The sequence below is a fragment of the Centroberyx affinis genome, unplaced genomic scaffold, assembly GCF_046629955.1.
Source record: "Centroberyx affinis isolate AG114_WGS23_722 - 3 ecotype Tasmania unplaced genomic scaffold, CSIRO-AGI_Caff_v1 ptg003402l_1, whole genome shotgun sequence".
NCBI classification, from domain to species: Eukaryota; Metazoa; Chordata; class Actinopteri; order Beryciformes; family Berycidae; genus Centroberyx; species Centroberyx affinis.
In genome coordinates, this window is record NW_027281382.1 from 25,314 (window position 1) to 50,000 (window position 24,687).

At 41.1% G+C, this 24,687-nt stretch overlaps 1 pseudogene; it reads right to left on the minus strand.

Moving 5' to 3' along the window:
* The window catches only part of LOC139660858 (sodium bicarbonate cotransporter 3-like), a 35,670-nt pseudogene extending 23,259 nt beyond the window's left edge, over positions 1 to 12,411 (minus strand).
* Positions 12,412 to 24,687: the final 12,276 nt, after the last annotated feature.

Sequence of the window (24,687 nt, forward strand, 5' to 3'; positions counted from 1 at the left end):
TATCATTGCAAGGACAGTCTTTATTTATTGAACATATATAATTAATGTGATTATTAGGTCAACTTAAAGGATTTCGGTGTCTGCAAAAGTAAGTGACAGCACTTCCACCGTTTTTGTAGAATGACCCAAGATGGTTTTCTCAGCTACAGTGGTAAGCAAAACATTATGATGTCACAGTGAAGTTTACCATTGAACTTTTGGATATAAAATGTCACTTCATCATTTTATCATAGACATTTGTGTGAAATTTTGTCATAATTCGCGTATGAATTCTTGAGTTACGGCCAAAAACGCCTTTTGTGAGGTCACAGTGACCTTTGACCACCAAATTCTAATCAGTTCATCCTTGAGTCCAAGTGGACGTTTGTGCCAGATGAAATGATATTCCCTCAAGGCGTTCCTGAGATATCGCGTTCACGAGAATGGGACGGACGTGAGGTCACAGTGACCTTGACCTTTGACCTTTGACATGTCGAGCGGATATCGGACATTTAGTAAGAGATCAATATCCGCTGATCTATGAGCAAACCTCTGTCTCGGTCTAACTCCAGAGTGTCAGTGCAGAATGTAAAGCGGTGAGTCTCTGTGTCGGATCATGTGATGCAGCAGCAGGACGACTCTCAGCTCCCTCTGGCTTCATCTGAAATGTCAAATGAATCGTCTGCTTTCAGTCAGAGGAGGAGGAGGAGGAGGAGGAGGAGGAGGAGGAGGAGGAGGGAGAGGAGGAGCAAGAGGAGGAGGAGGATGAGGAGGAGGAGGAGCAGCCCGACCTAAACACCAAAACAACTCACACTTCATGTTTAATAGGCACGGGTATAGAAACTCTAAGTTTGCATTGCGTTTGAGAAGTCCAGTGTGTATCAGCTAGGGATGTAACAGTATGAAACTTCACAGTACGGTACAGTATCTACCAAAATACCACGGTATACGGTGTTTCACGGTATTCATTTTTTTCCCCCTTTTAATTAAACGTACTATGGCACAACACTATCCACCTAAACAAGACGTTGGATTACGTTTGCAATGACGTTTTTTGTTTTTTTTTAAACTCTTATTGTTTCTGCCGTTTTAGCAACTAAATGTGGGGAAAGGTCTTCAGTCTACTTGAATTAACCGTTTTTTATTGACTACTCCGTGAGCAGTGAGATAACATTAATGTTCTATCACTCTGCAGTGCAACATCGGATAGTTTATTTTGCATTAAAGACAGAAAATACACACAACAGTCTTGTAATCTAGTGCAGTTTAATAATGTATATTAAATTACAAAGTCCACTGTTGTAACTGAATATTGTTAGAAACTTGAAGTGTGATGTTTCATTTGTTCCCCTGGCTGTCAGAGCAGAGCTGTGGACAGGAAACCCTCCACTGTAGTGGTGTGTGGTGCTGTGTATATGTGCACTGTGCAACATAAATTTATACTGTGGCACGGTGTTACAGGGAAAGGCTTACGGTTCAGAACCGTGGTGCTTAATACCGCGGTATAGCTTAAAATGATAAACTGTTACATCCCTATTCTCAGCTTTCCTGCAGGTTAACAAAGTACAGCGGTAAACACAGAGAGGAAGGCAGTGCAAAGTAGAGCTGGGTGGTATGGAAGAAACAATATATCATGATAATCATAGGAATATACAATAATACTGAATTGAATTATGGCCCAGCCCATGTCATGAAGGAAATAAATTGCAGGTTCTGACTCGGATAACGGAGCTAAACACCGACGATTCAGACAGGATGTGATGTCAGGCCGGCCCCGACTATTCAAAGATACAGATAGTCGTTTAGGATTCAGGATTCCAAGTCTTATTGAGAAGGAGTATTTGAGCGAGTCCAGGTCCAACATGCTGATATTAGTCGGTTTTGTCTTTGTTTGTCCTCCTGATTTCTGTATTTGTTTCCACTGTTTGGTCTGAGCTGCCCGTCTGTTATCTCACCTGCACAAATTTGCATTTCTTGTGTATTTTTTCAGTCTTTTATCGTTCTGCCTGCATGTTATCACCGGGCAAATAAGCTAAACTAAACACACTGCTGTATAAAACATTCCCTTCTGTTTGTTCAAGTGGAGCTGAATTTGTCTTGATTTCTGCTTTCTGACACAATGAAGCTCTGAACTTCATGACCTAGAGATGAATGGCTGTGCCAGAATGTATGTCTGCATTTACAGTATGTATATGCATACGCATGTGTGTGTGTGTGTGTATGTATGTGTGTGTGTGTGTGTGTGTGTGTGTGTGTGTGTGTGTGTGTGTGTGTGTGTGTGTGTGTGTGTGTGCGTGTGTGTGTGTGGCCTGGAAAGGACGGAGTTCAATCTATCAGGGAGACTCTCATAGAAAACTGCACACACACACACACACTTACATCCTGGTTGCTAAAGCTCCTTTTACACTAGCATTAGACCAGTCATCACATACACACACATACACACACACACACACACACACACACACACGTCCCAGGACAGGAAATTTTTCCACCCAACAGTCACAATGGATTCACATCACCAACCACTTTCACTGGTTCATCAGCCAGCTGGGTTTATACAAGTTAAATCTTTCCAAACAATGGCTGCCGTGCCAGCACTGTGCTGCAGGGTGGGGGGGGAGTTGGGGGTGACCCGGGTTCACCCCCAACCCCCCCAACACACATACACACACACACACACACACCCTGCTGAAGTGTCCTTGAGCAACACACTGCAATCCAAATACCCAAGCTGGCAGACTCTGGTTTAACAGTCTGACTTCAGTTCAGTCTGACTTGGACTGAACTGCTCAGCAGGAAAGCTGCTAATGGGACGGGCCTCCTGACTTCACTCGTTGCCATGGATACCACCGACTTCACTGAAGCAGTTCGGACCGATCCGAGGTCGATCACAAGGATCACCGTGTGTCCATCAACACCCGGGCCTCCATCAGCTCCCTGCTCCCTCCCAGCAGATCACTTTGAATACGAGCGTCAGATAAACCAGAATATAAGATAGAACTAGAACTAACCGCCTCGTGGTTGTCTGCCTCCACCAATAACCTTTTATCATTGCAAGGACAGTCTTTATTTATTGAACATATATAATTAATGTGATTATTAGGTCAACTTAGGGCTGGGCAATATATCGATATTATATCGATATCATGATATGAGACTAGATATCGTCTTAGATTTTGGATATCGTAATATGGTGATATGGCATAAGTGTCTTCTCCTGGTTTTAAAGGCTGCATTACAGTAAAGTGATGTCATTTTCTGAACTTACCAGACTGTTCTAGCTGTTCTATTATTTGCCTTTACCCACTTAGTCATTATATCCACATTACTGATGATTATTTATCAAAAATCTCATTGTGTAAATATTTTGTTAAAGCACCAATAGTCATCCCTACAATAGTGTCGCAATATCGATATCGAGGTATTTGGTCAAAAATATTGTGATATTTGATTTTGTCCATATCGCCCAGCCCTAATTCAAGCTACTTACAGTCAGTTAGTGTAGAGAGATACAGATCCTCTCAAATGGTGGAAGGAACATGAAATTGTCTTTCCAGCACTGAGCCACCTGGCAAAGAAGCATCTTTACATACCAGCCACCAGTTCCCCTTCTGAAAGGGTTTTCAGTTGCAGTATATTTTAAAACAGGGAAGGAAACCCTGTCTTTACATTTTATTTTGATCACAGTCTCATTTTAATAAAAGTGCTTGAGACATCTCACATGTGGTTCTGACTTACAACTGAACATTTAGCCCACTTCGTAGAAAATACCGAGATATATATCGTGTATCGCCATTCAGCCTAAAAATACCAAGATATGATTTTTGGTCCATATCGCCCAGCCCTAGGTCAACTTAAAGGATTTTGGTGTCTGTAAAAGTAAGTGACAGCACTTCCACTGTTTTTGTAGAATGACCCAAGATGGTTTTCTCAGCTACAGTGGTAAGCAAAACATTATGATGTCACAGTGAAGCTGACCTTTGAACTTTTGGATATAAAATGTCATCACTTCATCATTTTATCCTATTAGACATTTGTGTGAAATTTTGTCATAATTAGCGTACGAATTCTTAAGTTACGGCCAAAAACGTCTTTTGTGACCTTGACCTTTGACCTTTGACCACCAAAGGTGGTCTCTCCTCCAGGAGTTGTGAAAATCACCGCTGTCGCCCATCCACTTTCTGCTTTGGTGAATCAGCAGCGACAAGCGGGCATCAGGTCTGAGTGCTGAACACCATGAACACCCTGAACACCCTGAACACCATGAACACCATGACCACCATGAACACCATGAACACCATGAACACCATGACCACCCTGAACACCATGAACACATCGACCCTCCCCAAGAGAGAGAGACTAGAGGTCTGGGTTTGGTTTTTAAATAAATAATTCGGGCTCGGGTCGGGTCGTTTTTTTCCCATGCGTGGAAAAAAGCACAATGTTTTATGCTCCTCGCTTTCTCCTGAATCTATCTATCTATCTATCTCTCACACAAATGATAAAGGGAAAATCAAGTCCTTTATAAATGTTGTAGTATCTGCCGGTTCTGACCAGCAAAACAGAAAATGCCTTCGATTTCCGTTTTTCATTTGTGGATTTTGATGTGGATTTTTAAATTTCTGTTTCTGAAAAGAAAACAGAACGGGTCGGGTTTGGGCTTCTAATGTTGCATTACATTCTGTTTCGGGTCGGGCCTGAACGTCGCGAGCTCGGGCTTCATTTCCAGACCCGTGCAGACCTCTACCAGAGACCGATGCAGTTTCCATCCTGGCAGGAATCCGGTCTAACGATCCACCAGAGAGCGGCAGACCTCCAGAGACGCTGCCCTGATGTCAACAGATCCACCTGGAGGCTGCACAGCGCTCACACACACTACCAAGGTGTGTGTGTGTGTGTGTGTGTGTGTGTGTGTGTGTGTGTGTGTGTGTGTGTGTGTGTGTGTGTGTGTGTGTGTGTGTGTGTGTTTCAGGACTGCGTCACATCCGATAGAAGCTCAAAAATCAGATGTGGGGCCTCCTGGTGGATCAGCGGTGACATCCTGGGTTCGAATCTGGACCAGACCCTTGGTCACATGTCATCCCCCTCCCTCTCCCTCTTAATCTGTCTCTCTCCACTTTCAACTGTCTAGTAAAAAATATTCTAAAAAAAAAAAAGTGACATCTGCATTTATCTTCATATATAATAATTAATATAATAATTAGATATAAAGATGACAATGGTTGCTTTCTTGAGCAGTGACCTGTTTAAAAATAAATAATAAATCCTAAAAAGAATGACTAGGAGGAATATGGCCGATTATCTTTGAGTGACATGATTTAACATCTTGATGTAGCTGTAGGTCAGTGGGTAGAGCAAGGCACTAACACTGCCAGGGTTGGGGGTTCCACTCCCACTGGGACCGTCCACACTAACCATGTACGCTCTCATGGTCCTGTGAGGGGCTCTGGATCAGAGTTCCTAATAACTGTCTTATTGTTATCCAGCTGAAAGACTTTAGTGTTATGGTTTCTGTCGTCAGCGGCAACAACCTGCAGCGTCTGAACCGTGTGGCGGCCTGTGAGCTTCACAATCTGTCCACCATCACACCATCACACCACCACACCACCACACCATCACACCATCACACCATCACACCATCACATCATCACACCATCACATCATCACACCATCCTCTCCACACAGCAGCCATTGTTCAGCACTGCTGCTGATTTGAATACTAAGATTAAAAAGTTTCAGCTCAGTTTCCACACAGGAAGAGGGTTTCCCCCAGTGTGAGGCGTTACAGAGGAATCCACTGTCCAGCCAGAGAGGAGAGACAAGCTGAAGAGTAAGACTGGCCTGCAGAGAGGAGAGACAACAAGCTTAAGAGTAAGACCGGCCAACAGAGGAGAGACAACAAGCTGAAGAGTAAGACCGGCCTGCAGAGGGGAGAGACAACAAGCTGAAGAGTAAGACCGGCCTGCAGAGGAGAGACAACAAGCTGAAGAGTAAGACCGGCCTGCAGAGGAGAGACAACAAGCTGAAGAGTAAGACCAGTCAACAGAGGAGAGACAATAAGCTCAAGAGTAAGACCGGCCAACAGAGGAGAGACAACAAGCTTAAGAGTAAGACCGGCCAACAGAGGAGAGACAACAAGCTGAAGAGTAAGACCGGCCTGCAGAGGAGAGACAACAAGCTGAAGAGTAAGACCGGCCTGCAGAGGAGAGACAACAAGCTGAAGAGTAAGACCTGCCTGCAGAGAGGAGAGACAACAAGCTGAAGAGTAAGACCGGCCTGCAGAGAGGAGAGACAACAAGCTGAAGAGTAAGACCGGCCTGCAGAGAGGAGAGACAACAAGCTGAAGAGTAAGACCGGCCTGCAGAGAGGAGAGACAACAAGCTGAAGAGTAAGACCGGTCAACAGAGGAGAGACAATAAGCTCAAGAGTAAGACCGGCCAACAGAGGAGAGACAACAAGCTGAAGAGTAAGACCGGCCTACTGGAGAGGAGAGACAACAAGCTGAAGAGTAAGACCAGCCAACAGAGGAGAGACAACAAGCTGAAGAGTAAGACCAGCCAACAGAGGAGAGACAACAAGCTTAAGAGTAAGACCGGCCAACAGAGGAGAGACAACAAGCTGAAGAGTAAGACCGGCCTGCAGAGAAGAGAGACAACAAGCTGAAAAGTAAGACCGGCCAACAGAGGAGAGACAACAAGCTGAAGAGTAAGACCAGCAGATGAGGAACCTACAGAGCCTTTTCACCAACATGGCTGACGTTCTTCCTCTTGGTCTCAGCAGGTTAGAGATCAGTTCTCTCCTTTGCCAGCAATTTTTTAAATGTATTTCTCCTTTATTTAACCAGGTGAGTCCCATTGAGATGTTCATCTCTTTTGCAAGGGAGCGCTGGCCAAGAGAGCAGCAAACTGATGTTACAAAAATACAACACAAAACCACAATATAAAATTACAAGGAATACATACAAATATAAAAATTACACAGTATACAATCTCAAGTAAAACAGCTTCAAACTTCAGTTTTTAAAGACTGCAACAGACTTTTAAAATCACCCAGAGGGGTGAAGTGATCCAGGTTTGCATCTTTCTGGAGCTGACTCCAGGACCAGGGAGCATAATAACTAAAAGCCATCTTCCCAAATCCTGTGGAAGGGCGAGGGACAGTGAAGAGTAGTGAATTCTTTGAGCGCAAGTTGTAAGAACTTGTGATACGATTGAAAAGGCGATTTAAATAGCCAGGGAGCTGACCTATGATGGCTTTGTAGATACAAATGTGCCAATGAAGCCATCTGTGGTAATATAATGAGGTCAGACCTGTCCTTTCATAGTGACAACGATGAGTGAGTCATTTAGCATTCAGAATGGACCGTAAAGCTCCATGATAAACTGTCTATAGACTCAGTTGACAGTGTAGACTGACGCCTTTACACTGTATAGGAGGCTCCTGTACCACAGGAACTACAGCTGAAAATTAGCCAGTTGGCTCACACTGGCACATTTACCCTCGGGTCGATTCATGTGCAGTGTCCCCGTTTAAAAATAAATAAATAAATGAAATGAAATGTGTGTCAGTATGTAGGCTACTATACTACTATGTTAGTTGTCAGTCAATTTCTTCAAGACAAAATCTTGTAAATTTACTGGACTCACTGAATAAAGCATGCTGGTGTGACAGATTCATCTGGCATGACAGATGAATTCATTCACTTTAATCCTCGTTTGGTTTTGGGGAAACAGTGAGCAGCAGCTGCTGAACGCTCCTCAGCTGTAATGACATGAACAGTCCAACTGAGATGAACCAGGAAGCCACAGAACACAGTGAGAAGCCGTCTGGCAGAGATGCTCATGAGCATTTCAGCATCACTTTTTCATCTTTGTTTTGAGGTGAGGTTCTTTAAAAAAAAAAAAAAAAAAGCCCCTTCTGAACTGGACTGCAGATGATGCTCTGAGGTCGTCTACTGTGTCTTCTTTAAAGTGAGACAAAATAAACAGGAAATTTTATTTTTTGATAAATAATATGAATATTTTCCTATGTATATTGGACTGAATATGTATGTCTATGTAAGGGGAACTTGTTTAGTTTTGTTTTAATATGTTTCGACGTTGTTTATTTTCAGTAGTTATTATTATTATTATTTCAATTGTTTTAACCAAATAAATTTGTTATAACCAAATAAAAAATAAGTTTAAAAAAAAACAAAAAAACAACCCTTCTCATCTGCACAAATGACTCATTTCTCTCAAACTTTCAGTGGTTTTTTTTCCCCCCAAATCTCAGCACTGCCTCGACCCTCACACCGCTTTGTCCTAAAAAACAAGCAAACAGCAGCAGAGAGAGTGAGGCGGAGCGAGTCATGGTGACTGAACGGGACGGTCTGAGCGGAGGAAAGCTAACAGACACTGACTCACGTCCCGTCTCCATGGTTACAGGTGGTGCAGCATCCCGCGTAAAGGCCAACATCCTCCAGGACGGGGAGGTTTAAGCCCGGTGGGACGGCGCCCACACATCCTCCATCCATCCTGCTGACATCAGAGCGCCGGCGCAGCGGTCACATGACCTCTCACATGGAGCTGAACGTACGGACCAAACCTCCACCAGGGTTTCACACGCAGGCGAGAAACCATGTGAAATAATAATATTCCCATTTCACACAAAAGGGGCGGAGAAAGCGAAGGAAACAGACGACCAATCAGAATCGAGCAAAGAAGCTTTTTCCGTAGCCCGTTGGCAGAAATAGGACGATATCTTGAAATTCAATATATCACAAAAAATGTGTCAGTCCATGTGTTGTGTCAGGAACATGAATGGTGATATCAGCTCCATGTTATTCTGCTGTCAGGAACATGAATGGTGATATCAGCTCCATGTTATTCTGCTGTCAGGAACATGAATGGTGATATCAGCTCCATGTTATTCTGCTGTCAGGAACATGAATGGTGATATCAGCTCCATGTTATTCTGCTGTAGTAATCACTAATGAGACTCTTGACCATCACAGTTTCACAAGCTCTCCATCCAAATTATATTATTGTCACTTTGTAACAACATTTTTAAATTGTTGTTTACATTCTAGCAGCCAATGGCATCGCTGGAAAGATTTGAGTCTCAGAAATAAACAGAATTCTGCACAGTCAGACTTTGTTGTCACTGAACTTTTATTGATCACATCGGATCCTGGCTGTATTGATCCTGAACCTCAGATCGTGTATCGTATCGTATACAGACTTAAGAAAACATCTTTGTTTGGTACAGATCCCCGCAAAAATCACACCATAATCATTTTAATACGTTTTTCAATGAAAATGAGAATAATGATGTAAAAATTATCATTCCCTCTAATATCGCAATATCAGTCAAAATAATCGCAAAAAGTCAAAGTTGATGGCGTCTCATAACTTGTAAAGGCAGGTCAGTGTTTCTGCTCACAGGATCTAAAGCCTTCTTCGCACGGGACAAGTATTATGAGGTGAGCTCATGTAATTAATGAATTACTCCCAACCCAACGCACTCACACAGGATGATTAAATCACTGAAATCACTGGTGTCCTGGTGTACAGTTGTTTAAGGTCAAGCTTTTACAATTTGTTACTTGTTTGTGCCAAAAATGCATTCTCTATAGATTCCACTACTGCCTCCACTTCTCATGACATGGGGAAGATAGAAATCGAGCAAGAAGAAGAAGAAAAAGAAGAAATCTCAAGTTCCAGTTCGATACGCACAGGATTAGTTTTAAATCGGTGGATCTCTGTCTTTACTTCACAAATTACAGACAAGGCAGATTCACATGTGATTAAAATCACAGAAGATCTCTGCGATTATTACAAACACACTGGACGTCCTCAGGATAATATCCTGTTGGCTTCAGTCACACATCCAAGACAGACAGACAGGAAGACAGATGAAGACAGACCGTCCAGACCAGCAGGATCCACACAGATCCATGGAGGGTCAAGAGTCTGATTCAGGTTTTCAAACCAACCAAACAATACAGCAGACTTAAAGGATCAGGCCGGTGTTTTTCAATGCATTTCTTACCGTCAACAAATCCTATGAAAATAAAAGTCTGGTCCATGCAGCCATGTCCCAGCAGCCATAGAACTCCATTGTATTAAAAAACGATTAAAAACCCGTCACAGAGCCATGCTGCTGCTCCGCAACATATTTCATCATCACCATGCACCGGGCCGGACCACTTTTTCCTCAAACAACTTAATAAGCCGGCTGTAAACACTTTGCCATCTCAGGAAAGTAGTTCCTAGAAAGTAGCCTAGTTGTTTGTCTGTCTGTTTGTCTGTTAGCAGGATTACGGAAAAACTACTGGCCTGATTTTCATGAAACTTGGTGGAAGGGTGTAGCATGGGCCAAGGAAGAACCCATTACATTTTGGAGCGGATCCAGATTCGACTCACGAACAAGCAATAATAGCACGAACCTTGGCGGAGGTCTGCGCTCTCCGAGTGTCCTTCTAGTTTTCATAGGATTTGTTGACGGTAAGAAATGCATTAAAAAACACCGGCCTTATCCTTTAACTGTTTAGCATGGAGCTTCAACCAGAGACGAGGAAATAATCAGTGAAAAGAGCTGCTGTAGACCAGACTGGGCCACACTGGACATGCTGTTTCACCTACATGAAACTGGATGTTAAAGTTTATTTATCCCTGGAGGGAAACAGGCGTCCCCCTCCACAGAGAGGTCAGAGGTCAGAGGTCAGACTCAGCTACAGAGCAGCATCCCTGCAGCTGCTGTGGATTCGGCATCTTGCTCAAAGACACTTCAATTTCTTGCCATTGCAAGGGTTTCAACACAGTTTCTCCTTGCTGACTATTAGCCTAGGGCTGCACAATTACTCAAAACAAATATTAAAATCGCAATATGAACTAAACTACTTCAATTTCCAAATAGCAAGAGGCTGCAATTATTTTATCAGAGTGGTGGCTGTTCAAAATGAGCCCAATTTCTGGTCTATAAATTACTTCTGGAGAAAAGCACATGTGTCTTCATCATCAGCATCCTCTGCCTGTGAATCATCATTTCACACTGGGGAAAAAGAAAAATAATTGTATTCAGATGGAACAAATCTAATGTAGATTTTCTATTTTTCAATATTGTGCAGCTCTACTGACTATAACCTGCTGCCTTCTACATCAGATAAAAAGCCTAACCAACTAACCATCAAACCTTCTGTTTGATGCAGACAGAACAGTCAAATACGTACTTCCCTTCACACACCACACCACAACACACACACACACACACACACACACACACACACACACACTGACTGTCAGCTCCACTCAGGCTCTGCTCAACAGTTTCTGGAGCTAGTAAATGATTCAGTGCCTTGCTCAAGGACACTTCAGCAGGGTGACACAGAGGTTTGAACCCGAGTCTTTAACCACCCAGACATCCTTCTGGAGAAAAGCACGTGTGTCCCCATCATCTCCCAGCATCCTCTGCCCGTGAATCACCATTTCACAGACGCCAAAACATACAACTTCCTGGATAACCCCAATACGTCTCATCCTTTCTCGTATAGAGAAAACTCCACACCAAACTCCATTCAATAATCTGCCCATTTTATGTGCCCTTGCTTAATGGCAAGAGTACATAACTCATCCAATGACTCAAGACTCTTTTACTGAATTACTAGGAGCCACTCTTATATTCAATATACACAGAATACACCAAGCAACACGTACTTCTATAAAATGTAAACTTTTTGAATTTGTTAATACAACTCGTTACCACCCAACAGAATGTATTGTGGTAGATAAGATAGCGGGGAGTGACAGGCAAATCAATTAGAAAAGTTAAAATTGTATTGGAATAAGCGCTATTTGGTGGATCGGGTGTATGCCGAATGAAAGAGTGGCTCCTATAGATTTATAAAAGGTATTGAGAAATATTTTATGCGCTACGTATTCTTGCCGATAAGCAATGCCACATTCAATTTCTAGATTTTTGAACGCAGCTTGGCGTGAAAGTGCTCTCCGTCAGAGAAAACGGCACGTACACTATCGGGGCTACTTCCTGGCATAAGCGTGGTCCCTTAAAAACAAAGCAGTCAGTCTGCAGCGTTGTTTCCACCTGGTTCAGAAGTTATCCGTTGTCCAAAAAGCAATTCCACAGTTCAGTTTCAACACTGAGAGCCGACACCATCTTAGGGAAAACACTGGCTAACCCCCGGTATCTTCCTATTCCCTATTCTGAGACAATTTCCAGCTTGTTGAAGTGACTCGCTAGCCGCTGGCTAACAGGTACACTTCAGAGGAAACTGGGAACTTACTGATGTGAGGAGCGGTCTCATCTGCTCGCTGGTTTCTTCCTCCATGTTCCTCCAGATGCAGTGAAAATCCTCTTTTTCTCTTCGGTTCGGATGATTTCGCTAAGTTCCTGCTGCCAGCTCACCCCCTTTTTTCTTTAACGTGTCTTCCCCACTACTTTACAACTGCCTGGTGAATATAACTCCACGAGCAACCCGCCCCGTTTTGATTGACAGCTCGGTTCTCCGTCCACGTCGCAGCGGTTGTTTTGCTTCCACCAATGGTAGGGCCGGAAAGTGAAATGGGCGGAGCTAGGCTGGTAACAAAGCATGACAACCTTTTGTCAATCACTTCTATCTGCTGGTTGTAACCGGTTGTAACTTATGAATGGGGTATGGTATGGTATGGTGTTATGGTATGGTATTATGGTATGGTATTATGGTATGGTGTTATGGTGTGGTGTTATGGTATGGTATTATGGTATTATGGTATGGTATTATGGTATTATGGTATGGTTTTATGGTATTATGGTATGGTATTATGGTATGGTATTATGGTATTATGGTATGGTATTATGGTATTATGGTATGGTGTTATGGTATTATGGTATGGTTTTATGGTATTATGGTATGGTATTATGGTATGGTATTATGGTATTATGGTATGGTATTATGGTATAGTATGGTACTATGGTATGGTATTATGGTATTATGGTATGGTGTTATGGTATTATGGTATAGTATGGTACTATGGTATGGTGTTATGGTATTATGGTATGGTATGGTATGGTATGGTATGGTATGGTATGGTATGGTATTATGGTATGGTATTATCGTATTATGGTATGGTATTATGTATGGTATTATAGTATGGTGTTATGGTATTATGGTATGGTATGGTATGGTATGGTATTATGGTATGGTATTATGGTATTATGGTATAGCATGGTATTGTATTTTCACGAGAACAACATCCACACCATGGCTGTTAGCTAAATAGTTTTTAAAAGTTCAGTATAAATATGTCATACAGTTTTTCTCAGTCACTTTGGTTCATTTCTCACATCAGAATTGAAATTCTCAAAACTATTTGTTCAGCCTCCACATCATCTAGTCACTTGTGCACATCATACAAGCAGTTTCTCATTCTTTTGAACAAATTGCAAATGCTTTGGCACATTCATGCAAATGATTATGTACAACTGTCTGCTGTTTCCTACATTATCAATTGCTTTTGTCATGTTGATAAAATTTATTATACTGGTTCTCTGTTGAATAGTCTTACCCCCCAAAACATCTAGGCATTAGTTCATTGCATGAGTCATTACATGCAGAATGGTTGAACCAGTTGTCATAACATGTTAAGCATATTTTCTATACATTACATTACATCACAGCAGACGCCTCCAAAAGATTCTTTCCACACTGCATTGCAAGGAAGATATCTGCTGTGATGTGGAGGAGAATCTGTGGCCCGACAGACAGGAAGGTCAGGAGGAGCAGACAGACATGTACAGTTCTGCCTAAGGGTGTTTCCTATGTTTGCATTTCTAATTTTGTATTTTTTTCCTTTGTGCTATGCAGTGCTGTAAAACAGTTGTGTCTTTTTCTTTTCTGTATCTCAGTGACATGGTCTGTCAACAAATTACAGTACAAACAGTAAAAGCGTAAATGTGAATCCTGTCCAATCTCTTGTGATCAATCTCCCACATACAGTAATGTGTAACTTTGTCCTGCTGAAATTGATATCTGCCATACAGAAAAAGTGCAGCCTTGTGCATTTTCAATCATTGTCATCAAAAACTTTGCCATAGTTTACATCAGAAAATACTTAGAGCACACTGTTATATTGACAACATGACTAAGCATTTTGACTATCTTGTTTGTAAACAATGACACAAGGACTTGTCATTCTGATGGACTGACTTGTTCATTGACATAAATATTTACTTTTGAGAGACAGACTAAGGATTTTGAGCAGGGAACAGGCTTTAGCAGGTAATCCATTGTGTGGAGCTGTTTGTACGAATTGTTTCGAGGAAAATGCACTTACTGTTTTGCAAATGTTAAGGATGATTTGAGAAATGTACCAAAGCAAATGAGAGGGGTTGTTGAAAGGCATTCTGGGAAACGTAGGAAATCACTAACTGCAGATGGAGTAGACGAGGCAGGTTGAGGGGAAGTGGGTTCACTGGAAAAAATAAACAACAACACTTCACTGAATAACTGCTGAATGAACTGAACATCACAGACTGAAGAGATCTGGATTTTCCCTTTTAGTCCCTTGTTGACACTTTAACAGACTCAGCCTCTGGATTTTAGAGATATCAAACAGAGCTGTGACCAAGTCAACTTTGCTCGAGTCCCAAGTCAGTCTCAAGTCTTGAGGCACAAGTCTCAAGTCAATTCCCAAATCTAAATGTAGATTACCAAGTCAAGTCCAAGTCAAGTCCAAGTCATTAATGTCAAGTCCCAAGTCTAAATGTAGAACAGCAAGTCAAGTCAGAACAAATCAAGAGTCCAGTATCAATTTAATATCTTACAGAAAACTAAATATCTAGGACTTTTCAATGCAATATGGTTTTAATAGGATAAAAACTCGGTAAGAGCATCATGAGTTTGATTTCTATAATCAGTTTCAACTTCAATAAATTCAATCATTCCATACAAATTCAGAAAACAGAATTTAAATTCAGTCGTCTGCTGGAACAAATCTCATCACTTTCAATCTAAGTCATTTACACAAACACAAGATCTCAAGTCAAGACTTTAGAAACCTTTTCAAGTCATCAGAGTACAAGTCAGAGTCAAGTCCCAAGTCACCAGAACCCAAGTCAAGTCAAGTCTCAAGTCTTCTCTTCATGCATCAAGTCAAGTTTTAAACAACTTAAATATTATGTATGATGAACTTCAGGTTTCTTCATTTTCTAATATGAAATCAAATAATAGTGAAAATCAGAGCAGACCACAGCTCTGCTCTGGATTATGTCCCGCTGCTCTGAGAACAACAGATTAGCCTTTTAAACAGCTTATCTGTGATTAGCAGCTTCATATTGAGCAGCGTTTCCCTGCTGTTTGTGTTGGGCTGTAATCCTGATGGATTACTTCATTACAACACGCTCTTTGTTGCTGTGAGCGGGCGGGGGGGTCTGGCACGGTTCCTGCTATTTTTCCAAAGCATTTCTTCAGAAACGTAACGGACGAGGTGATTTCCAAAATATTACAGATCCATTTTGGAACAAAAAAAAAAAAAGAAAACCCATATCATCCAGTATCTCTAAAATATACAGTTTTCTAGTTTTTATTGTCTTTTATTTAACAAATTTATGTTTTATGCTATACAAAAACTTTATTATTATTATTAAACTTACATAAATAAGTCTAGGCTAAAGGTAAAAGGTCAGCGGTGAGTTTTAAATCACTTCAGCACCATCTGCACAGAAAGTTTACTGGCAGGTTTTGCACTGAACTTACTTTTTGAACTTTTAATTTTCATGTGCTGTCATTGTTTTAAATATTATATTTTTTACTTTCTCTCACTGTTGCTGTTTTTTTCCATGTTGCTTTTTGTCTGTTAAGCACGTTGTAACTTCTGTTTGGAAAAGTGAATTATGATCATAAGTAATAAACAAACACAACTAAACAAAGGCAGAGAAGGAGGAAATTCAGTATCTCTAAAATATATAGTTTTCTAGTTTTTATTGTCTTTTATTGGCCTGAAATGAAAAGCCTTTAAATCAGTTTTTCACTTTCATTTGGATAGTTACCAGAAAAAGTGTGTGTGTGTGTGTGTGTGTGTGTGTGTGTGTGAGAGAGAGAGACAGAGAGAGAGAGAGTGAGAGAGAGAGAGAGAGAGAGAGAGAGGTTTAAGTGAAAAAATCCTGTCACCTCTCTCCTTATCTCTGGTTTCTCTTCGTCTTCAATAAGACTTCTCTTATACAGGATCATTCTGGGGTGCAGTGTGTGTGTGTGTGTGTGTGTGTGTGTGTGTGTGTGTGTGTGTGACAGAGAGCGAGAGAGAAAGAGAGAGATGCTCTGATATTGAAAAAATTAGTGAAAAAAGTGAAAAGTGAAAAAATCCTTTTACCTCTCTCCTTGTGTGTGTGTGTGTGTGTGTGTGTGTGTGTGTGTGTGTGTGTGTGTGTGTGTGTGTGTGTGTGTGTGTGTCTGTGTTTGTGCTGAGGCCAGGCTGAAGGAGCTCAGCACTAATCAGATTTAGCTGCAGCTCCCAGCGGGAACGGAGACCCTGCACAGGTTCAAATGAATATTTCAGACGACCTTTGACCTCCTGACTTACATAACTCCATCCAGCTATTGTTCCGTCTACAGCATCAGTCACTCACATGTCACTCAGCCTGTGTCTGCCGGGCACGACATGATTGGATTGGATATATTGGATTCTTAAAGTAATAAACTGTGACATTTGTTTGTCTGGTCTCCTCTGCGTTTTACGTTTCCGGTTTGTTTGGAATCAACAGAGGAAGGAGAAGAAGAAGAAGAAGAAGAAGAAGAAGAAGAAGAAGAAGAGCTGGGTAGTTAGCATGAGCAGTGATAGCCACCATGGCTGAACAGACAGAGAAGAGAGAAACTCAAACTGCATCAACAGAGAATCCAAGCTCCGCCCACACTGTTTGATTGACAGGTGATCTGCAGCAGGAACACCACAGCAGTTTTATTTATCAGTTTAGAATCAAACATCAACAAACTGCAGCAGATATTATACGCTTTCCTTAAAGGATAAGGCTGGTGTTCATATAACTGATCATTTTGATTTGTATTATATTGGACAGCCAACATCAGTGGATTGACTGATTGATTGATGGATTGACTGAGTTTAATTGGCAATTTTACAAAATTGTACATGAAATAAAGGAAGCAATGTTCCTCAACACTATCTTCCAATAAAAGAACAAAGGATAACACAGTGAAGCTTGAACAGCTTATTTCCACTGTGCTCCTTTTGTAAATTTGTTAATTAAGTCTCTAAAAGCAAGGCTGAAGGTCAAAGGTCAGCAGACTCTGCCTGAGCTTCAAATCACTTCAGCACCATCTGCACAAAAAGTTTACTGGCAGTTTTTGTACTGAATTTAATTTTTGAACTTAATTTTCATGTGCTGTCATTTTATTTATTACTTTCTCTCTCTATTGCTGTTTTTTTTCTTCCCATGTTGCCTTTGCTGCCTGTCTGTTAAGCACTGTGCAACTTCTGTTAGAAAAGTGAATTATGATTATAAATAATAAAACTGCCTATAAACACAACTAAACAAAGGCAGAGAAGGAGGAAATAATATCTTCTGTCTGATTTATTTCCTATGCTTCAGCAGACCGAACACACTGAATAATAATAATAATGTTAATAAATTTTATTTCTATAGCACTTTTCAAAAACAGAGTTATAAAGCGCAGACAGCAAAATAAAAGCACAACAGAATAAAAAATAATTCAGCATTGGATACAAAATAGAATAAAATAAGGGGAAAGACTAAAATAGTGAACAGTTCTACGTGACAAATTACTATTCAAATCATATTTAAAGCAGCAGACAGCACACACACACACACACACACACACACACACACACACACACACACAGCCTTATTCATGCCTGTACCAGAAGCTGCTGAACAAGTCTTCCTGGTCGGTGATGCAGTGTTAAATAAACGGAGGGTAAACTGACTTCCAGCATTATAAACACAGAGCAGTTCTATTTTCAGAAGAAGCATTAATGTACAGCGTGTTTAATGTATTTAATGTTTTTCCCCTTTAAAGACTCTGTCCTCATTAAACTCCCTGAGGTCAGAGTGTGGATCCATGTCTCCTGCAGCAGACTGAGCCGGATTCACAAAACCCACAAAATCTTCCCAAGTGCCACTTTTTTCTTAACTTTAGTCTTAAGGAAAAAAAATAGGAAAAAATGCTATTCTCAAAAACAGTTCTTATATATTTTCTTAACTTTCTTCTTATGTTTCTTCTTAAGAAAAAACGTAGGAATAAATTATATTCTTGAAATGAAAGTTGTCAAACTCCTACAGTGAAAAGGTAAGCCTCTAATATCATATATTTAAACACATTTTAGACAAGTAGGTTATAGTTCAAAGTCTTCATAGGTTCCCCTACACCTAACATTAAGATGAACATTTATTGTAAAGCTTTATTTGGTGTAGGGCCAGGTAGGCCTCTGTCTCATGTCTGTTGGAAATAAGATGCAAATTTTACAGTTACCAACAGCAACCAATGTTTAAATCTTTGCTCTAGTTGCTCTAAATAGGTTTTTCCACAATTGTTTTGTAGATGGAAGCACTTTGGGTTGCCTCCTAGCCTTGTCTCCTAGCCTCCTAGCCTTGTCTCCTAGCCTCCTAGCCTTGTCTCCTAGCCTCAGTGGCAGTAAGCCTAAAGTTTATTAACCAGAATTAATTCAGGCCCTATTTTAAGAAGTTATTAAGTTGGAAAATTAAAGAAATTTGTAAGAAATGAGACTGTTACTAAGAAAATATTGAGGAATTGCGCTTAAGAGCCTTCTTAAGAACTTCCTAAAATTTCCTCTTATGTCATTTCTTAAGATCTATCTGAAGAACACATTGGTGAATCCGGCCCCAGAGTCCCACTAGAACCTGATCTGACTCTGTTCACCTGGACAGCAACAATCTGATATGAACCAGATTAAGACAACAGTCTGAATCAGAAAGTGCCACATAAACAGCATTTTCAGATTCCCTTCACCTGAATCAGGTCATAGTGGAGTCAGCAGAATCACATTAAGACATGTGGAGTATTCTGATTTCAGTCTCATTATTGAAAACATGTACTTTTCATGTATTTTTCCTTATTTTAACTATTTTCCACATATAAGAATAATAGTAAACACATCAAAACTATGAAATAACACAAATGGAATTATGCAGCGACCAAAAAAGTGTTAAATAAATCAAAACTATCTTATATTTTAGAAGGCTTTGGAAAGAAATTCATACATTGGATCAACTTCACTATTTACATTTGTCTAAGAAACTAATTTCAAGCATTTAAGCAGAAGCCTTTAGATCAAAATGCTTTAAGAGAATGAAACTCAGAACATTCAGTCAGGAGTCCAGACTGTGGACTGGTAGATTAAACACCTGAATCCAACCAGGACTCTCTGGACCGCCTGATGCTCCTCTGCCTTCCAGAGGCTGAACTGGTTTCAGAGGAGAAAGAAAGAGACTGACAGCAGGAAACAGAAGGAGAGGCTGAAACTGAGCATGCTCAGGATTTAGAGGGAAACGGAGATCATCAGTAAAGTCTGAAACTGTCCGAGTCTCCGGTGATCCTCCTCTGTCCTGCTGACCGGACTTTGCTCCGCAGCTGGAGACAGGAACATGAAGAGAACAGTTCTATAAGAAACACATGGAGACACATTCATCTGGATATTGTCTTATTTAGAATAAGGACAATAGTCAGATTACTGCTGTCCATGTAAACAGAGTCAGTGAGCAGCAACAAGCCGCATGGAGTCTCAGTTCTTCACAGATCCTGAGGAGTGCGACCTACATGCAACTTGTTTTTGAACCCTCCGATCTAAAATTAATTTTGCGTTGCCATGACAACGCTTAAATCTTACATCAGTCACATACAGAGACAGTATTGTGACCTTGAAGTTATAACGTTCAATCTGAGTGAAGTTCTGAGATACTAAGCAGCAAAGATTTGACCTCCCATTTTTTGCCTTTATTAGAGAGTTAAAACACACAGTTAAGACTGGGGTAGAGAGAGAGGTGGGGGGGGGGACTCAATTTAGATTTAAATAAAACTCAGATAGAACCTTATAATTAAAGCTCACATGTTGAGACAGACGGCTGAACGCCTCGGTTCAGTCAGACTGGAACTGAAACGAGCTGAAACAGAAACAGAAACAGATGTGACGTCTTGTTATTGTTACTCATCTCTGTCAGTTCATATTATTATGGGATGTGGTTCACAGCTGGGCAGTGGACTCTCCAACCGTGAGCCGCGGAGAGCTGAGAGTCTGCAGCAGCTGGACTGCGTTCAGAGTTTGCACCGGTGTGATATGTTTTGCAACGGCTTCTGAGGGACGTTTGACCCCGGTCAGGACGATTCTGACCGGGGTCAGGACGATTCTGCATTTTCATTGGCTGCGTACAAACGCCTGTCACGTGGATCCGCAATGCGCAATTCTTTGAGGAGAACGCACCGAATCGCCGTCTCAGCCAATCACAACCTGGAACAAACACTTTGCAACACGACGTTCAGCGCACCATTTCTTTTTAAACTTCCTGTTTGCTACGTGTCGGGACGATCGAGCGCACCGTGATTTCACCGATCGGTTCCTCCTCTGGCTGGAGGTTTGTTAGCTTAGTGTCACCTGCAGCCTTTGGTTGGAACAGAAACCTGCAGACTCTCAGCTCTGACCCTACAGTCACATCCTACAGCAGATAAGAACAGTCTTCCAAAACAAACAGATTGGTATGGAAGCCCATTTCCACCAGTGTGATGAAAAAAAAAAGATCCTGTAAGTCATAATAATGAGAAACTTTCTCAAAATAATGACTTCGTTTCTCAAAATTATTTTGAGAATGTTTCTCATTATTTTGAGATACTAACTCATTATTTTGAGATACCAAATTATTGTTTTGAGATACTAAGTCAAAATATTGAGAAAGTTTCTCACTATTTTGAGAAACTAAGTTGTTGTCATGTACTTGCTGTATTTATGTGTTAATGTCTTGCACCGACTTGCCTTCTGTTTCTGCCTCTTGGCCAGGTCGTCATTGTAAATGAGAATTGGTTCTCAACTGACTTATCTGGTTAAATAAAGGTAAAAAAAAAAAGAAAAAAAAAAAAAGATACTAAGTCATTACTTTGAGAAAGTTTCTCATTATTTTGAGATACTAAGTCATTACTTTGAGAAAGTTTCTCATTATAATGACTTACAGGACCGTTTTTTTCATCACACTGGCAGAAATGGGCTTCCATAGATTGGAGCAGTGAGTCCTGCAGTGTGAACGCAGCCTGATGTTTCAGCCTCCACCTGTTCTTCCTCCCAGCAGAGCAGCTCAGGCCCGGTCTGTCCCTCCTCCTCCTCCTCCTCCTCCTCCTGTCTGGCGCCCCCCGGTGGTCACAGTCCGTCACGTCGCCCCTCGCGGTGTCGGGGGTCGGGCCGGTCAGAGCGGCAGGTGGAGGCCTCGCTCCCGGCTCCTGTGGGCGGAGCTCAGCGCCAGCAGCTTCCTCAGCTGGGCCAACACCAGCCGCTTCATCCCTCCTGCTGGTTTAGAGCGAGCCACAGCAATGGATTCTGGGGGATCTGGCCTGTGACCGCTGAGGGAGGAGGAGAGAGACCGGAGGAAGAGAAATGAACAGGAAGAAGACAGGAGGTCAGGTCATTCCCTTCAGGGAAACTCGGGTCAGGTGCAGTAAAGCAGGACATACAGATAATACGATAATAAAGTGTTACAGCAGTACAGGAGGATAATAGTTGGTAGGGTTTGACTGATGTGAGTTTTGAAGGCCAATACTGCTAACAATATTTTTTGGACCGATCAATATTTTGTGCTAATATTCAGAATCTTTCAATTTAACCATTTTCGTGCAGAAAACTTCCCCCAAAAAATCAAATTAATCAATATTTCCTCCAACCTCTAAAACTGAATTGAGACCATCATGGGACACTAAAACACTGATACTAATACTACTAATACTACTACTGTTACTACTATTAGTACTACCACTACTACTGCTACTAGCACTGTTACTGCAACTACTATTCCTGCTACTACTACTACTACTACTAAAAACATATTGATCGTTTCTTGTGTGGAATCATTAGAATAATTTCAGGTTCATGTCTTCCCATAGACAACCAGTGTGGTATTGATCAATTCTACAGTCAGTATGTAATCGATCAAACTGCATCATATCCATCATATGAGACCGGACCAGATCTGATTTTTAACAAAAAGCCAATATCGGTCCAGATATTTGTCTAATCCTAATAAGAGTAAGATAAACAAATATGGGTTCTGCTGTGTTCCGGTGGTTCTGCTGGTTCTGCTAGGTTCTGGTGTTTTTCTGCTGGGTTCTGGTGGTTCTGTTTTTTTTTGGTGGGTTCTGGTGGGTTCTGGTGTTTTTCTGGTGGTTCTGGTGAGTTCTGCTGGGTTCTGGTGGTTATTTTATTTTATTTTTATTTACCTTTATTTATTCAGGGTGGTCAATTGAGAGCGGGTGCCCTCTTTTACAATGACGCCCTGACACAATACAATAACAATAAAGCATCACAAAGACACACGATATAACAACACAATATATAGAAAATACATAAAGCCATACATATACATATAACATAAAGCATCTTTACAGATCAATAGAAACAGGAACACTCCACTGTTACCATGTCCTTCAATAGAAACTTAAAATGATTGAGTGAAACCAACTGTTTTAGTTTCAGCAATTCCTGCAGGCTGTTCCACTTGTCTGGTGCATAAAAACTAAAAGCTAATTTCCCAAGTTCAGTGTTAATGAAGGGAGTTTCAAGAGTCAAATATTCCTGTGCACGTGTCTTATAAGAGATAGATTTGAGCTTTAAAAGCGATGTAAGATATGAAGGTAACTGATTTAGTAATGCATTGTAGACAAAGAGGAGACAGTGTTGTTCCCTCCTAACACTAAGCGAAGGCCATCCTAATTTCAGATAAAGTAAGCAGTGGTGAGTTCTGAAACTATCCCCAGTTATAAACCGTAGGGCACTATGGTAGAATGTATCTAGTGATTTCAGAGTAGTAGGGGCAGCATGCATATAAAGTATATCACCGTAATCCAAAACTGATATAAGAGTTGATTGTACAATTGCCTTCCTGTTTTCAAGAGTAAAGCATGATCGGTTTCTGTAGAGAGATCCCAGTCTAGTCCTCAGTTTCTTTTTGAGCTCAAATATGTGAGTTTTAAATGAAAGCTTTTCATCTAGCCAGATACCTAGATATTTGTATGAGGCTACACGCTCAATTTTGGCCCCATTAAGGGAGCAAATGTTTAATGCTTTGTCTTGGTTTCTGGCTCGTGAGAAGAGCATATACTTCGTCTTAGAGTCATTGAGGATTAATCTGAGATCAGTCAGAGATTTCTGAACACAGTCAAATGCAACTTGAAGATTTTTTACAGCTTGTTCTGCGGATGATGCACAGGCATAGAGAATTGTATCATCGGCATAGAAGTGTAGCTTACAGTTCTTTACAGAGGCACCAATGTCATTTATATATAATGTGAACAATGTTGGACCTAAAATAGAACCCTGCGGCACACCATTCACTATTTCCAAAACCTGGGATTGCAAGCCCTTGGCCTCTATACGTTGGGTTCTTGCAAAGAGGTAGTCCCGAAACCAGTTACAGGCTACTTCATCACACCCTAAAGAGGACAGTCTGTCCAAAAGTAACCTATGATTTACTGTATCAAAAGCCTTTGATAGGTCGATAAACAGAGCTGCACAATGTTTCTTATTATCAAGAGCAGAAATTACATCATTAACTACAAGACTCGCAGCTGTAATTGTACTATGACCAGCTCTGAAACCAGACTGATAAGGGTTTAGAATAGCATTTGTAGACAAGAAATTCCGAAGCTGTGTATTAATGAGAGATTCCAATATCTTGGCTAGGCAAGGAAGCTTAGAAATGGGCCGGTAATTATTTAGATCACTTGTATCGCCCCCTTTATGTAAAGGAGTTACCAAGGCCGATTTCCAGATTTTAGGGATTAGGCCAGAGGTGATTGTTAAATTAAAAATGTGTGTTAGAGGCTCTGCTATAAGGGGGGCAGCAAGCTGTAACAGATATGGGTCTAACTGATCTGCGCCTGTAGAACTTTTCATAAATTTAGAAGAACACAGGGCATCTAAAACTTCATAGTAGTTAATTTCTCTGATTGTGAAAATGGAAACGCTTCCATGAGTAGAAGCCAAGGGCACTTCCTCATTTGCGTCAGCGACCCTGTCATCTAGAGCTAGTTGTGAATTAGGTACTCCATACAATTTATCAAATAGAGAGCCTGAATCAATAAAGTGATGATTAAAAACATTGCAGATCTCCCTCTCGTCACTTAAAGGGCCAGAGTCCAGCATTATCTGCTGCGGGAGAGTGGCTGAAATACTGCCCTTCAAAGATTTAGCCAATTTCCAGAATTTGGCTGAGTTGTTTCCACAATCAGACAGACTGTTCAGGTAGAAGGTAGACTTAGCTTTTTTCACCATGAACGTACATTTATTTCTAAGACATCTGAAAGTTTGCCAGTCCACAGCACAGCCAGTAGATCTGGCCAATACCCATGCTTTATTCCTCTGCAAAATAAGACCACTTAATTCACGAGTAAACCAAGGGTTACATCTGTTCTTAACTCGTTGTCTCTTAAATGGGGCATGTTTGTCTGTTAAAGAGTTAAAAATAGACAAAAAATGTTCCAGG